The sequence below is a fragment of the Bufo gargarizans genome, chromosome 5 (genome assembly GCF_014858855.1).
Source record: "Bufo gargarizans isolate SCDJY-AF-19 chromosome 5, ASM1485885v1, whole genome shotgun sequence".
In the NCBI taxonomy this organism is placed as follows: Eukaryota; Metazoa; Chordata; class Amphibia; order Anura; family Bufonidae; genus Bufo; species Bufo gargarizans.
Window position 1 is genome coordinate 19,250,338 of NC_058084.1, and position 14,616 is coordinate 19,264,953.

The 14,616-nt window shown below is 43.5% G+C and overlaps 1 protein-coding gene across 2 annotated transcripts in view; it reads right to left on the minus strand.

Annotated features, from left to right (window-relative positions):
• The window catches only part of TSNARE1 (t-SNARE domain containing 1), a 246,532-nt gene that overhangs the window by 81,623 nt on the left and 150,293 nt on the right, over nucleotides 1-14,616 (minus strand). The gene's annotated exons all lie outside the window — the stretch shown is intronic.

Genomic DNA, 14,616 nt, shown 5'->3' on the forward strand with positions numbered 1-14,616 from the left:
AGAACCTCCACTGCACATGAGAACCTAGCCTTAAAGGGGTATTACTATCTAGACATTCATGGTATGCACACAGGATATGACATAAGAGTCAGATAGGAGCAGGTCCCGGAGATACCACCTGCATCCATCTGAAAATACCCGTGTGAGCACGATTACCATCTTCATAACGCCCATTGAACAGAACTGAGCAAGCCGCATATGCACGGCTGCGGCTGCAAGATGCGTCTTCAGGTGGGACCGGGTCTCAGGGGTGGGGCGGGGGCCGCCCCTATCAAACATCTACCCACCTATCACACAAACGTTCAGATAGGAATCTCTCTAACATAAGCACAACTATGTATAAATATGATAAAAAAAACATGGCCCAGACGACATTTATCCATGGGTACTGAGGGAACTGAGCTCGGTAATTAATAGACCATTATAAGTTATCATCATAGATTGTAAGGGATTGTTCACATCATCCCCCCCCCCCTCTAAAAAAAATAATAATAATTAACAAAAAACAACAGATCTCAGATGGAAAACGGATGCCACTGAGCACAGAATGCGTTTTTTTTCTTTATTTTCTGTACTTTGGACATATTTGAAGAACGAAAAAAATAACAGTGATGTGAACGGTGTCATAGGACTGGAGGACGGCGGAAGTTGTACTAATATTTAAGAAAGACAAAAAGACGGACCGCGTGACGGTAACCGACATCGGTGGCATGCGAAATATCTGAAGGTATTCTAAAAGATGAGCTGCAGAATCATTCAGCATCGAATGATGTAATATCTGATAGCCAGCATGGATTCACCAACCAGCATGCCTTTCTATGGATGTTGGTTATGCAGCAGATGTGATTTATCTGGGTTTTTGCAAAAGCTACAAATGCAGGAACTAGGGGACAATACCTGCACATGAGAAAAGACCTGGTTACAGGACAGAAAAATAGTCATTGTAAATTACTTGTAAAAAGGGGGGTACCACATGTACATGTACCAGGAGCAGCGGGGTACCGCATGTACGTGTACCAGGAGCAGCGGAGTACCGCATGTACGTGTACCAGGAGCAGCGGAGTACCACATGTACATGTACCAGGAGCAGCGGGGTACCGCATGTACATGTACCAGGAGCAGCGGGGTACCGCATGTACATGTACCAGGAGCAGCGGGGTACCGCATGTACGTGTACCAGGAGCAGCAGGGTACCGCATGTACGTGTACCAGGAGCAGCGGGGTACCGCATGTACGTGTACCAGGAGCAGCGGGGTACCGCATGTACATGTACCAGGAGCAGCGGGGTACCGCATGTACGTGTACCAGGAGCAGCGGGGTACCGCATGTACGTGTACCAGGAGCAGCGGGTACCACAAGGATCTGTACTCAAAGCACTGGGGACCACAAGGATCTGAACTGAGGGCAGTGGAGACCACAAGGATCTGAAATGAGGACAGTGGAGACTACAAGGATCTGACATGAGGGCAGTGGAGACCACAAGGATCTGACATGAGGGCAGTGGAGACCACAAGGATCTGACATGAGGGCAGTGGAGACCACAAGGATCTGACATGAGGGCAGTGGAGACTACAAGGATCTGAAATGAGGGCAGTGGAGACTACAAGGATCTGAAATGAGGGCAGTGGAGACTACAAGGATCTGAAATGAGGGCAGTGGAGACTACAAGGATCTGAAATGAGGGCAGTGGAGACCACAAGGATCTGAAATGAGGGCAGTGGAGACCACAAGGATCTGAAATGAGGGCAGTGGAGACCACAAGGATCTGAACTGAGGGCAGTGGATACCACAAAATGTGTTCTGAGAAAAGTGGAGACCACAAGGTCTCCACTGCATACATGTAGGCTAAACAGCAGTACTCAGTGTCAGTGGGAAGCAGCTATAAAAGCAAATAAGATTTTAGAGTGTATAAGAGCCACAAAAACTTGTAATCCCCAAATACAGTCCTGATCAAAAGTTTAAGACCACTTGAAAAATTGCAAAAAATCTTATTTTACATTGTTGGATCTTAACAAGGTTCCAAGTAGAGCTTCAACATGCAACAAGAAGAAATGGGAGTGAGACAAAGCATTTTTTGAGCATTCAATTTAATGAAAACAACAAATAAACTCAAAAGTTTAGGACCACATGCCTTTAAAAGGCCAAATCTGTGCAAAGATGTGGATTCATTGTCATTTTCTGTCAGGTAGTCACACGTTGTGATGGCAAAGGCAAAAAAACTCTCCCCTTTTTAACGTAGTCGGGTTGTTGAGCTGCATAAGCAGGGTCTCTCACAGTGCGCCATCGCTGCTGAGGTGGGACGCAGTAAGACAGTCATTTAAATGATCCTGAGGGTTATGGAACAAAAAAGTCAAGTGGAAGACCCAAAAAATGTCATCAGCACTGAGCCGGAGGATCCAATTGGCTGTCCGTCAAGACACTGGACGATCCTCGACCCAAATTAAGGCCCTTACTGGTGCTGACTGCAGCCCCATAACCATCAGACGGCATCTGAGACTGAAGGGCTTCAAAAACAAAAAACGTCTTCAAAGACCTCGTCTCCTTGAACGCCACAGAACTGCTCGTTTGGACTTTGCAAGAGAGCACCAAACATGGGACATTCAAAGGTGGAAGAAAGTTTTATTCTCTGATGAGAAAAATATTTAACCTTGATGGTCCTGATGGTTTCCAACGTTACTGACATGACAAGCAGATCCCACCTGAGATGTTTTCTACGCGCCACAGTGGAGGGGGCACCATAATGGTCTGGGGTGCTTTTTCCTTCAGTGGAACAATGGAGCTTCAGGAAGTGCAGGGGCGTCAAACGGCCGCTGGCTATGTCCAGATGTTGCAGAGAGAATTTCTCATGACTGAGGGCCCTCGTCTGTGTGGTAACGACTGGGTTTTTCAACAGGACAACGCTACAGTACACAATGCCCGCAGGACAAGGGACTTCTTCCAGGAGATCACTCTTTTGGCCCATCCTGCGTGTGCCCCTGATCTAAATCCAATTGAGAACCTTTGGGGATGGATGGCAAGGGAAGTTTACAAAAATGGACAACAGTTCCAGACAGTAGATGGCCTTCGTGTGGCCGTCTTCACCACTTGGAGAAATGTTCCCACTCACCTCATGGAAACGCTTGCATCAAGCATGCCGAAACAAATTTTGGAAGTGATCAACAATAATGGCGGAGCTACTCAATACTGAGTTCATGTTTGGAAGTTGGATTTCTGTTTTGGGGGGGGTTTAGTTTTTTTTTGTAGGTGTGGTCCTAAACTTTTGATCAGCTGAAAAACAGCCTGTTTCAGTTTATTCGTTGTTTTCATTAAATTGAATGCTCAAAAAATGTTTTGTCTCCCTCCCATTTCTTCTTGTTGCATGTTGAAGCTCTACTTGGAACCTCGTTAAGATCCAGCCATGCTAAATAGGATTGTTTGCCATTTTTCAAGTGGTCTTAAACTTTTGATCAGGACTCTAATTACCTCTTTATAAATCCCTCGTAAGACCACATCTTGAATATGGGAATCAAATTTGGGTTCCATAAACTATAAGGAATACAGCTAAAATGGGTTTAGAGAAAGGCGACCAGCCTATTAATCCCTTCACCAAACATGTACTACACATGTTGGGTCTTTAAAGATGACACCTGTTCTGAAGTGGAGCGGGCGCCATAGTCCCCAGATGCCTGACATTTTGCACAGCAGACACCCGGAGCGAATGTCTGTGATAGGTGATGATGTCGATCAGACATTTGATCCCTCAATTGCCGTGGCCAATTGTGACCATGGCATTTCAGTAGCTTTTCGCCAGGAAAGCTGCACTCCCAAGGCCTGAACGGCTCCCCCATTCAGAGATCGGGGAAGCTGTTCATTACACAGCAATACGCGCCTATGCAGGGCTCTACAGGAAGATATTGAAACTTCATTACAGTCAATGGGACAAGAAATCAGATGATCACATGTTCAAGTCCCCTAAGAGGACTTAATAGAAGTTTAAAAAAAAAGGTAAAAGGTTTTTTAATTATATAAAAATTCTAATTACTCCCCTTTCCCCTAATTAAAAAAAAATAAAGATAGTTTGCTCCACTGCACCCAAAAAATGCCCAAAGTATTGAAATATAAATGTATTTGTCACATACCGTGAATGCTGTAATGAACCAAAAAAAATAAATAAAAATCTAAATGGCACGTTCCCCATTTTTTATTGCTGAATGGAAAAATAAAAAAAAGTTATGGCTCCAGAAGGCAGGGAGTGAAATATGGAAGCTGAAAAAAATAAATAAAAAAAATATAAAAATCGCACACTTGGGACTTGGGAAGGGGTCGAATGGGATGGAAGGCCTCTATTATAACGAGAAGCTTGACAAATTGATTGCTCTGCTTAGAAAAAAATATATTGCACGAGAGTGTGCATCCATTTTTGGGTCGTTTTGTATCAGTTTTTAATGCCCATTAAAAATGGATGAATTTGATAGTTTTTTTTTTAATCCCAACCCCTGCCCTCAGTATATATGAAGCCCCCCCCCCCCACCAGTACAGATAATGGCCCCCAAGTATTAGAAATTGCTCCCTTTAGTGCACACATACACACAAAAAAACCCCACAAAAACCTCACCTTAACCCCTTGCATGCGCCAGAACACTTGCCCCTCACTGAAGACAGCAGGACCTGCACTCTGTGTGATCAGGTGTCATCATCACTTTGTCATGCTGCCCATCGTGAGGAGCGAGAGGTCCAGAGTGTGTAAGTGGTTGAGGTATTACTTTTTTATTTTCACCTTTGAAAGGTCCTTTTTTAATGAGCGTTAAACAAGTGCTCTGCTGTCTAAATGGATGTTAAAGACGGTCTCATTGATTTCAACCGGGTCTGTCTGGCAGTAAAAACTGCCCAAAAAACCTGTCTTATTTTTAAATTGCCACTATTCACATAATGTTAGGGCTCATGCACACGAGCATGTTCTGGCCGGGCCCGTGCTGCAGACCGCAAATCCGACGGTCCGCAACGCAACGCAAAAAAGTACTGCATGCACCACATCTCCAGGATTGCAGACCTATTCAAGTGAATGGGTCCGCATCCATGCTGCAGAGTGCACACGGCCGATGCCCGTGAATTGCGGGCCGCAATATGGCGTTGGCCTTAAAAATAAAATAGACATGCGAATAGCCCCATAGACTTTAATTGATTCAAAAAACGGTCGGTTTACACTATCATGTCAGTTTCAGACGAGCATGTTTACGCGCTCCCATATGAGCTCTGCATCTATGCCCGACCTCAACTGTAAAGACGGCATTATCAGGTCGGGCAGAGACGCACAGCATTCTAAATGATAATGCCATGCAGTCCAGCACTAGGGTTCACTAGAGGAATTCATGCTGTGAACACGCTCGCCGGAAACTGGCCTTAGAGGTAAATACATGCGTGTCCAATACATAGAGCCGGCACACATTACAGGAGACCAGAGGCATTCATTATGTGTGGACGAAAGGAGATCAAGATGTCAAAACAGGAAAGGAATCTTTACAGCTCGAGCAATCACAGTGTGGGATGCCCTACCCCAAGAGGCAATAAGGGCAGAGGCAATGTCAGCATTTAGATAAGGGAGAGAGTCTTAACTAATAACAACATTAAGGCCCCTTTCACACGGGGAAGTATTCCGCATGGATGCGATGCGTGAGGTGAACGCATTGCACCCGCACTGAATCCTGACCCATTCATTTCTATGGGGCTGTGCACACGAGCGGTGATTTTCACGCATCACTTGTGCGTTGCGTGAAAATCGCAGCATGCTCCTCTTTGTGCGTTTTTCACGTAACGCAGGCCCCATAGAAATGAATGGGGTTGAGTGAAAATCGCAAGCATCCGCAAGCAAGTGCTGATGCGGTGCGATTTTCAAGCACGGTTGCTAGGTGACGATCGGGATGGAGACCCGATCATTATTTTTTTCCCTTATAACATGGTTATAAGGGAAAATAATAGCATTTTGAATACAGAATGCATAGTACAATAGCGCTGGAGGGGTTAAAAATAATAATAATTTAACTCGCCTTAATCCACTTGATCGCGCAGCCGGCATCTCTTCTATCTTCTTTGCTGTGTGGAAAAGGACCTGTGGTGACGTCACTCCGGTCATCACATGATCCATCACCATGGTAAAAGATCAAGTGACGGACCATGTGATGACCGGAGTGACGTCAACACAGGTCCTTTTTCTGCACACAGCAAATAAGGAGACAGAAGAGATGCCGGCTGCGCGATCAAGTGGATTAAGGCGAGTTAAATTATTTTTTAAATTTTTTTTAACCCCTCCAGCACTATTGTACTATGCATTCTGTATTCAGCGCTATTGTACTATGCATTCTGTATTCAGCGCTATTGTACTATGCATTCTGTATTCAGAATGCTATTATTTTCCCTTATACCCATGTTATAAGGGAAATAATACAATCTACAGAACACCAATCCCAAGCCCGAACTTCTGTGAAGAAGTTCGGGTTTGGGTACCAAACATGCCGATTTTTCTCACGTGCGTGCAAAACGCATTAGAATGTTTTGCACTCGCGCGGAAAAATCACGCATGTTCCCACAACGCACCCGCACCTTTTCCTGCAACGCCCGTGTGAAAGGGGCCTAAGGGTTATAACTAATGCAGAAAGAAGGGGTGAACTTGATGGACCGGGTTTTTTTTTTCCCCCAACCTATGTAACTCTGTATATGGTACAGCATGAAATTCAATTGTCTCTCTGTGTAAATTGCCAGAGCTAAAGACTGCAACAGTCAACTACATGGCACACTATAAATATGTCAATTACCATGCCGACACACTGGTCAATAACATTTTATCCCATATTGGTATTACACAAAATGCTGAAAAACAGATACATTGAAAAAAAGTTATAGAAAGCTCCACAATAACATATTGTGATTCACTAAGTACCACCAAAACTTTACAACTTGTAGACTCTATGGTGACGTATGTTGGCAGGTGGGAAGGGTTATTGCAACCATATTAAGGCTTCGTTCACATCACCGTTCAGCCTTTCCGAACGGTGAAGGACGGAGAAGGCACACAACTCAGCCCATAGGACCCCATAGACTATAATGGGGTCCGTTATGTTTCCGCTCAGAAGATAATTTTCAAGCGGAGACAAAAGTCCTGCATGCACAATTTTTGTCTCTGCTCCAATATCATCTTCTGAGCAGAAACATAACGGACCCCATTATAGTCTATGGGGTCCTATGGGCACAGTTGTGTGCCTTCTCTGTCCTTTCCGTTCTCCGGCTCCTAAACGGATCAGGAGAACGGAAAGGCTGAACCGTGATGTGAACGAAGCCTTAATATGGTTGCAATAACCCTTCCCACCTGCCAACATACGTCACCATAGAGTCTACAAGTTGTAAAGTTTTGGTGGAACGAAGCCTAAGACTGTCCAAACCTAAGCTTAATCTGCATTTAAATGGTCACTGTGCTTTCAACAAACTTTGCACAAATCAATAGTACAGGTGAATACAAGAAACTATGTAATATATCTTATCAGAGAAAATGTCTTTCTCCCCCTCCTAAACTAAATCTCTGCTGAATCTGTCTTAAAGAGGACCTTTCATATGTTTAGCCCTAGTCTAATTAGGGTCTTACTATATAGGGTGGCCTCCACTAATGTCATCACACTTTTTTCGTCCACTGTTGTCCCTGTTGATTTCGGCGCATTATATTTTAAATTAGTCGACTTGGTTATACTAGGCGGAGACTGGAGCGGTTCTCTTCTCCCTGGCTGTGAGCGCATACAATGTAATGACATCAATGGGTGCCGCTGTAAGCTATAATGTAAGACCCTAATTAGACTAGGGCTAAAAGATCCTCTTTAAGGGTCCATTCACACGTCCGCAAATTGGCCTGCATCCGTTCCGCAATTTTGCGGAATGGGTGCGGACCCATTCATTCTCTATGGGGACGGAATGGATGCGGACAGCACACAGTGTGCTGTCCGCATCCGCATTTGCGGAGCGCGGCCCCGATCTTCTGGTCCGCAGCTCCGTAAAAGATAGATCATGTCCTATTCTTGTCCGCAGCTGCGGACAAGAATAGGTATTTCTATAGGGTGTGCCAGCCGGGTGTGTTGCGGATCCGTGTGAATGGACCCTAAGACGGTTGTCAGCTCATTGAAGAATTACATTACATGCTGCCCATAGAAGTCCATGGAAATAGGAGGGGTTAGGAGAAGTTAGCTGCTAGAGCGAAAAAAAAGGCTTTTTTTCTGATACAATATATTATAAAGTTTCTTATATTCACCTGCAATGTTGATTTATGGGGAAAAAAAAATTGAAAGCATGGTGACCATTTAATAAGCTTGCATAAAATAAACATTGAGCCAAGATTAAAATAACTATGGAAAAGAATAAAATAAACGTTAACATCTCAGAGAAATTAGGCCAAGATCAAATGTTACATGACTTTACCATACAGATGAATGGGGTTTACACTTGGATTTTCTAGTTAACAGAGCAGCAGCCCGGGTCACACTTACTATTTCTATAAGGGCTCATGCACACATTTTCTTTCCGCTTACGTTATTTTTGTGGACCGTATGCAGAACCATTTACTTCAACAGGTCCGCAAAAACAACAGAAGGTACTCCGTGTGCATTCCGTTTCCATATTTCTGTTTCGCAAAAAAGTTGTGCATTTCCTATTATTCTCCGCAAATAACAGTCTGGGGCCCTATTCAAGTCAATGGGTCCGCAAAAAAATACTGAACGCACACGGAACACATCCGTATTTTGCGGATCCATACTGTAGAAATGCCATGCCCATCCCATATTGCTCATGTGTTTGGTGATTAATAAGTTACTGTTTATGTTTCCGATACACAAAAAACAGATCGCATACGGAAACCATACTGATATGTTTTGTGGAATAACGGAACGGAAAAGGACTTAAATCAGAGGAAAAAAAAAACAACTCAGATACGTAACAGACCGCAAAAGAACAACGGTTGTATGCATGGGCCCTAAGCCTGCTAGCTAGCATTGCATTTGCCACTTCTTTCTTGTTAGTATACTCTAAGAAACTTTCTTGACTCTTTGCTGATGCTGCTGTAATCACAGGAACCTACTAACTATCATATTTCCTCTACAGCTTGTCATCCCCTATTTGGGTAAAGCATGGATTAGCAACTTTCAGTACTGCAGCTTTTGGGAGATTACACCTTAGTACATTACATTCACTTGTATGGGTGGTCTACGAATATATAGGCAAGTGTGCATTCACAAGAGGCAATTCGTTTTGCAACAGCTGGAATGCTGGACGGTTGCTGATGCTTGAGGGTAATGACATTTAACCAATGCTATTTATGTAGCTCTCTCAGCAGAAAGTAAAGGGCTCCAGTAATTGACGTTTTTTACAAGTTTGCCTCTTAGCAGGGTGGGAGTAAAGGTTTCCAGTAAGTGTTTTCCTACTCTGCCCATTATTGAAATGAGCGAGCAGTATGTGAGTGATCAAGCATCAAACTTGAATGTAGATACTAAGATATATATGCTATGAGTTTTATATATCACAGGAGGTACACTTTAAAGGGGTTACCCAGGAAAATACATTTATGACTTATCCTCAGGATAAGTCCTTAGTATCAGATCTGCTGGGGTGCGACACCCAGGATCCCACCGATCAGCCATTAGAAGAGGCCTTGAGCGCCGCAGCCCCTTTCCTAGGCTAGTGATATCACTGTACATCGGTCACATGACCTAGTTACAGCTCCGCCCCATCCATGTCAATGGGGCTGATTTGAAATACCAAGCACAGCCACTATACGATGTGCAGCGCTGTGCTTGCAAAGCTGCCGGGAGCCTGCATCACTCACCGGCTCCCTGAAACAGCTGATCGGCAGGGATGGCAGTACTTTAACCCCCCATGTTGATGTGATAATGATGACCTATCCTGAGGATAAGTCAACGTTATCTTTTCCAGGATAACCTCTTTAAAGGGGTTGTCTCACTTTTGCAAGTGGCATTCATCATGTAGAGAAAGTTAATAGAAGGAGCTTACTAGTGTAAAGTGATTCTCCATATTGCCTCCTTTACTGACTGGATTGATTTTTCCATCACATTGTACACTGCTCGTTTTCATGGTTACGACCACCCTGCAATCCATCAGTGGTGGCAGTGCTTCCACACTATAGGAAAAAGCATAGACCTCTCTGGTGGCTGGGACTGTGGGAGCACAGATAGGCTAGTGCTTTTTCCTATAGTGTGCAAGCACGGCCACATCTGCTGGATTGCAGGGTGGCCGTAACCATGGAAACGAGCCGTGTATAATGTGATGGAAAAATCCAGCCAGCAAAGGCAGCAATATGGATAATAACCATACATTAGTAAGTGACTGGTATTAACTTTCTGTACATGATGCATGCTATTTGATGAAGTCAGACACCCCCTTTAAGTATTGTGATCCCTTGAAGGCTGTTGGTTGGCCAACAAACCGTATGGCCAGAATTATGCAAACAGGCTGTGCCATCTTTCTACTTACCCCATACTTATCTACATCAGGAGGTCCACAAGCTGGAAACAGGTGAAGTGAACATGGGCATTTCGGGTACAGTTTACGAGACCCAATAACTTCAGACTTTACTATATACAATATATATTTTGTATAGCGTGTAGATCTGCTCTCGGATTTTAACCATTCAATGCTTTATTTGTTCCAGATAAAAGCAGTGCCAGGTGTGTGCCGAACATGCTGGTCATAGTCGTGTCTATGGCCAGTTTTACCTGTGCAGCCGTCCTGTTAAAACGAAGCCTTCTTACAATACAATGTGACTGGAGTTGAGCCTCATTGAGGAGAGAGAACAAGCTGTGATATCATTGGTGATGGTAGTGAAGCACTTAAAGGGGCCAAGGTTTAAACATGTTCCCAATGCACTGGATCGGGGATACCTGTCAGACCCGTGCAGAGGTCCACCCCATCCACTAGAACCTCCATGATATAGAGGTTGTAGGTCTCTCCCCTCAAATGAACTGCATCCCACCAATTAGACACATATTCCTATTTTGTGGGTAAGGGGTAACTTTAAAACTTGGCACAACCCCTTTGAGTCGAGCTAACTAATGGTAGATAGCCAAGGCAGAAATAAATCAGACTCAAGCCTTGGAGCAAACAACCCCTGGGTTCTTCCCTTCTCTCCCTAAACCAGGCATCCTCAAACTGCGGCCCTCCAGCTGTTGCAAAACTACAACTCCCAGCATGCCCGCACAGCCTACAGGTATCAGCCTACAGCAGGGCATTGTGGGAGTTGTAGTTTTACAACAGCTGGAGGGCCACAGTTTGAGGATGCCTGCCCTAAACAAACAAAAAAACCAAAGCCCTCACCTGTCTACTGTCCTGCCGCTGCTCCATTCTTGGACGCTTCTGGTCCGGTGACCGCTGCGCGCAATCACAGGCCTCCGTTGTAACAACGGCTTGAACAGTACATCACTACTGGGACTGGCTGGAGGGGACCGAGTTGCTTACTGGTCTGGTGGGGAATGAAAATGGCCAGGAACGGAGCAGGGGATTTTTATGTTCAGGGTAGGTCATGTCAGCACCAAGTTTTTAGGAGAGCTACATAGCTATGGACACAAATATATTGAGTTACATACCAATAAGGAATGGTCTACGGAATTAGAATAAAAAAATAAAAAAAGTTTAATTCCACTTTTACAACCCCATTCTGGTACCACTGATGTGCTCCGCTTTCCAATTTCCCAATTTGATAAAATGTCCTTTAACAAAATGCAGACTGAGCGACCAATGAAACTGTTGAATATGCAGAGTTGTTTTATTGTAAAGAGAAATCCAACTGTTATAATTCTTCATTTTTACATCCCAAATTCTATGCTGCTGATTTATTTTTACTACTGCAGCTTTATTTCTCTGATAAAACAGAGCTATATGATGACAACCTACATGCAGCCATCTCTAGGTGGAGCCTACAGAAGAAACACTGATTTTAGAGTTCAATGGAATGTGTGAGCTCCCTCTAGTGGTGGCTGCAGGAAGCTAGAATACTGTCATGTGGCCGTGAAGCAGAAGGGTCTGAGCTCTGTAACATAACAATGGAGCTCCAGGCCCTATGTAAATATATTATATAATGAATCTCCAATGAACTTTGGACCCAAAAATTAATTTATGTTTATAATCGACCCAATGTTTAAAAAATAAACCTCTCATTGCAACTATTAATGTTACATCCATTCTGAAATATGTGATCTCAAGAGAAAGGTTAAACACACGGTGTAGAAGGTGAGGTATATTTTAAATGGTTTATTAATTATTAACAAGATGCCACCTGTCTCATCTATACAGTGAAACGGCTACATACTTACATAGTGGTTTATGGTACAACGTTAGTATCGTGCCTCTTCTTTACATATCCTGGGAGACAGAGTAATGCCGAAATGATAGAATTATCATTACTAAATATCTAAAGCCCCTTATAGCCGATAAAAGGGATAGAAAGAGGGGTTCAGGCGTACCACACACCTCTTCATGCAGTATATCATTAAGTTCGCTATTCGCAAACGGAGAAGAAAGCTCAGTATAAAAACAGAAGAGTCATGTAAAGCAAACATTGCAGGTTCCAACAAGCCGTACAATGTACTTTCATTGATATAAAAAAAAAAAGAAAAGTGAAAACTTTATTTTTTCAATTTGCCCTTAATTTTCAGATACAACAAAAGTTAAAACCCTAAAAGAAACAAAAATCACTCTCCCAAAAAAGTACCGTATTTTTCACCCTATAAGATGCACTCTCCCCCCCCCCCCCCCCCCCAAGTCTGGGAAAATGGCACTGCGTCTTATAGGGCGAATACTATTGAGTATTTTCAATATGGAAGCCCTCATTAGTACAGAAGGACCAAGGAGCAGTGAATACAGCACTCCCTGTGCTGGCTCTGTACTCACTAATCCCTGGTGATCTGCTGGTGCCGCACAGTGCGAGGATGTAGCTGCACACTGACGTTGGGTCACAGCACAACAGGAAGAGCGCTGGATCTGCGAGTGGCGGCTGCATCCGGAACAGGAGAGGAGAGGGTTTTTTTGTTTGTTTTTTTGTCTAATCTGAGGTCTGAATAACATTGGGAGTCTGAGCTGAGTACTAATTAACATTGAGAGTCTGATCTGAGGTCTGAGCTTAGTCTAACTAAGATTTGAGCTCTGATCTGAGGTCTGATTAACATATGGGATCCGAGTTACTAATTAACATTGGGGTCTGATCTGAGTAGGAATTAACATTGGGGGTCTGATCTGAGTAGGAATTAACACTGGGGTCTGATCTGAGTAGGAATTAACACTGGGGGTCTGATCTGAGTAGGAATTAACATTGGGGGTCTGATCTGAGGTCTATTTAACATTAGGGGTCTGAACTGAGTATTAACATTGAGAGTCTGATCTGAGATCTGATTGGGGGTCTGAGCTGAGGTCTGCTTAACATTGGATGTCTGATCTGAGGTCTGCTTAACATTGGGGGTCTGATCTGAGGTCTGCTTAACATTGGGGGTCTGATCTGAGGTTTGATTTAGATTGGGGGTCTGAGCTCAGCACTAACATTGAGAGTCTGATCTGAGGTTTGATTGGGGGTCTCAGCTGAAGTGACATTGGGGGTCTGATCTGATGTCTGATTTACATTGGGGGTCTGATCTGAGGTCTGATTTACATTGGGGGTCAGATCTGAGGTCTGATTTACATTGGGGATCAGATCTGAGGTCTGATTTACATTGGGGGTCAGATCTGAGGTCTGATTTACATTGGGGGTCAGATCTGAGGTCTGATTTACATTGGGGGTCTGATCTGAGGTCTGATTTACATTGGGGGTCTGATCTGAGGTCTGATTTACATTGGGGGTCTGATCTGAGGTCTGATTTACATTGGGGGTCTGATCTGAGGTCTGATTTACATTGGGGGTCTGATTTGAGGTCTGATTTACATTGGGGGTCTGATTTACATTGGGGGTCAGATCTGAGGTCTGATTTACATTGGGGGTCAGATCTGAGGTCTGATTTACATTGGGGGTCTGATCTGAGGTCTGATTTACATTGGGGGTCTGATCTGAGGTCTGATTTACATTGGGGTCTGATCTGAGGTCTGATTTACATTGGGGGTCTGATCTGAGGTCTGATTTACATTGGGGGTCTGATCTGAGGTCTGATTTACATTGGGGGTCTGATCTGAGGTCTGATTTACATTGGGGGTCTGATCTGAGGTCTGATTTACATTGGGTGTCAAAGATGAGGTATGATTAACATTGGGGTTCTTAGCTGAGGTCTGATGAAAAATATTTTCTTATTTTCCTCCTAAAAAAAAAAGGGGGCATCTTCAAAGGGCGAAAAATACGGTATTTATTAACCAACAGGAAAAAAAACTGCACCAGTGCATCATGGGAAAGAATGACATTGATATGCACTTTTGTAACACAAGGATTAAGATTAAATACTTGAGGGAGAGAAATAAAACAAAAGAGCACACACAAAAAAAAGAATAAAAGAAATAAAAAATAAAGCTCAAATAATAAAAGACAATAATCAAAAATGTAAAAAAAGACAAAAGTGAGTATTGTATATACAGGAACCATAAAGAATTTTTTTTTGTTTTTTTTTATAACTAGGAAAGTCA